The sequence below is a fragment of the Egretta garzetta genome, unplaced genomic scaffold, assembly GCF_000687185.1.
Source record: "Egretta garzetta isolate BGI_Z169 unplaced genomic scaffold, ASM68718v1 scaffold402, whole genome shotgun sequence".
Lineage (NCBI taxonomy): Eukaryota > Metazoa > Chordata > Aves > Pelecaniformes > Ardeidae > Egretta > Egretta garzetta.
In genome coordinates, this window is record NW_009258823.1 from 181,035 (window position 1) to 183,973 (window position 2,939).

Below are 2,939 nucleotides of genomic sequence, written 5' to 3' on the forward strand. Positions count from 1 at the left end.
ATCTGGATCTCCTTTCCATCCTCTGCTCTGTTCTGTGTCCAGGAGACCTACCCGGTGGAACTCCTCCTTTTTATGGCCCATGATGCCAACGATACTTGAAAACAATTTAAAAATAAGTGATCGTTCGGTCATTTGGGAAGCTCGAGTTCGGAGCAGGCTGCTGCGGCTGTCTCACCAGCCAGAGCCGGCAACCACACTCCTCGGATCAGCAGTTAATGGGACGCACTCCCAGGTGGAGCTTTTACATATATGGGATTGAAGAAATCCTGACTCTTCAAAGGGTCTTCAAAGCGGTGAGAGGAGCCGGTCAAGGGGGAGAGGTCCACACTGGCACGTGCGGCTCTCAAACACCATGCAAACCCATTTGGCCAAAAACCATCTCAGAAAGTGAGGTTGTCGGCTTGGGAAGGAGGAACGGCAGCTGGGACGAGGCTCCTGGACCTGGCCAGATCCAGATGAGCTCTTCCCTGTCCTCTCCTTGCCGCCCCTTCCTTCAAGGGCTGCTCGTTGCAGTTCTGCTGTCCAACATGGCAGCGCCGGTGCTTTCACAGCACAAAGGCTTCGAAACATTGGGTTTTGTTTTGGTTGGAGATGAAGTTTGGGGCTTCGCTTTACTTTGATTTGGTTTAATCTCAAAAATCTCCAGGCAAGAGAGTTCTATTTCTTCTACCAGTCTAAATTCTTAAATTCTGGTAGTATAGAGAAGAGAAGAGAAGAGAAGAGAAGAGAAGAGAAGAGAAGAGAAGAGAAGAGAAGAGAAGAGAAGAGAAGAGAAGAGAGAAGGCTGATGTTATCCGTTAGGGTAGCCCAAATAGAGACATGATCCTGCTTTTATGAAAGCCAAAGGCCAAATTCATATTTATTTGAGCTGCAGCAGAATCTGGCTTATATCCTGGACATTACAACATGTTGTTTCAATCTATATTTTTATTAGCAATATTGATAACGTTAGAAGAAATACGATACAGGAAATAGCTTATCAACTTCGATTAATTTTATGGTTAAGACTTTTAATGAAGATAAAAGAAGAATTCGGCAAAGGGCTGAAGCTAAAACTGTTGCCAGTAAATGGAGACGTGCAGTCCCTGCACATCCCGAGCCGGAGAGTCAGCACGGTTGTTAATCCATGGAAGAAAAATTGTTGGTAAATGATTTTTTTTTTTGAAGACCATTAGTTCTCCACTTTAAGTTAATTAACACTTTCGTACGTAACGATTCACTGCAAGACTGTAGAAACTAAGATATTTGTGGAAACCTAAATTAAATCTGTTTGTTGTGGCAGTGGTGCCTGTAGCTCACCCTACTGCTTTTACAGCCCCGGGGGCAAATATTCCTAAGGGAAAGATGCATGAAATGCTCTCGTTGCAGGGAGAAGACCCCTAATTCCAGCACCTAAACCTCAGTTTAGTCCCGCGAGAGGATCAGATCTCGCTTGACTGGCTTTGTGGCACCTTTGGGACAGGGATGTTTTGCCTTCCAGTGGTCCTGCAGCTTTGGAGCTTTTTGAGCCTCCAGCTTTCCCTCCTTGCGCTCCATAGCCTGGGATTCTTTCTTAGTTTTAACCCTGTATTACTCTGTTATGAATGGCTTAACACTTGAAAAGTTGCTCTGTATCTGGGTTTATGCTCTCCTTTTCTTTTTTTAATTCAGAATGGCAGTCTGCGTGGAGGGCGTTGAGGTGCTGTTGAGGACAAACCAGTCCAGCCTCCTGGATCGCTCCATTTTGTCCTGCTATTGAACATACGCATGCAACACAACCCCACCCCAAATTTACCAAACTGCCTAAAAGTACGATGGCAGACGATGGTCAAAAGCACCGAGTGCTTAGGGTGGGGTGGGCACAGCCAGGGCAGCATCCGACTGTGCAAACCAGTATCACGGTCCTTCCCACAGTGATGCCAATTGGTGTTTAAATCCACTTATTTGAAACGCCACGTATTTGAAATGCCACGTATTTGAAACGCCACGTATTTGAAGCCTTCCTGGAGAGTGCAACAGCAGCGAGCATCATTTTTAGCAGGGCCAGCTGTAACAGGACAAGGGGAAACGGTTTTAAACTAAAAGAGGGAAGATTTAGACTGGATCTAAGGAAGAAATTCTTTACAATGAGGGTGGTGAAACCCTGGAACAGGTTGCCCAGAGAGGGGGTGGAGGCCCCATCCCTGGGAACATTCAAGACCAGGTTGGACTGGTCTCTGAGAAACCCAATTGAGTTAAAGGTGTCCCTGCTCCCTGCAGGGGTTGGGCTGGGTGACCTCTAGGGGTCCCTTCCAACCCAAAGCTTTCTATGATCTTCTCCCAAACCTGAATAAGAAAGGGGTTTTCCGGCTGGTTTCAAGCTGCAGGTCCATGGTGAAGGGATGGGGCAGCTCTCTCCAAAGCACCAGCAGCCGGAGCAGAAGGCAGCGACCATCCCCAGAGCATCATCAGAGCAACAGCAAGATTAACTCCAAGTAACCATGCAAGTCCATTACTCTTTTCTGTCTTTCAGAGCTGAGGCCCCATTTTATTTGCAGGCCTGACTGGAAGCAGATGGACCTGTCAGGGCTGGCGGGCGCAGGTGAGCCAAGCGGGGCGGATGAGCTGCTAAGTGCTCCCAGCTGCTGGGCAGGGCCCCGAGGAAATTGTTGGAGCTGGGACCCAGCTCAGAGATGAGATCTGGAGTCAGCGCCAAGAAGGAAAAAGTGAATTTCTCCGAAAAGCTAGTCTCTCAAAACCTGAAAGAGGGCGGCTTCTAAAATAAGAGAAGGTACCTGAAAGCCTCCTTAGTGCATCTAATATATCTTCAGACTTCAGAGGGCCTGAAACCATCCCGAGCCCCTGCCCCCATCTCTGGTTTTGTTCAGGACCTGCCTCCTTAGCCAGCCAATATTACTTTTCCTGGGGGTTCTCCCTTATCGCTGCTGTTTTCCTCTCCAGAAAGGTCTTGAATTTTGCTC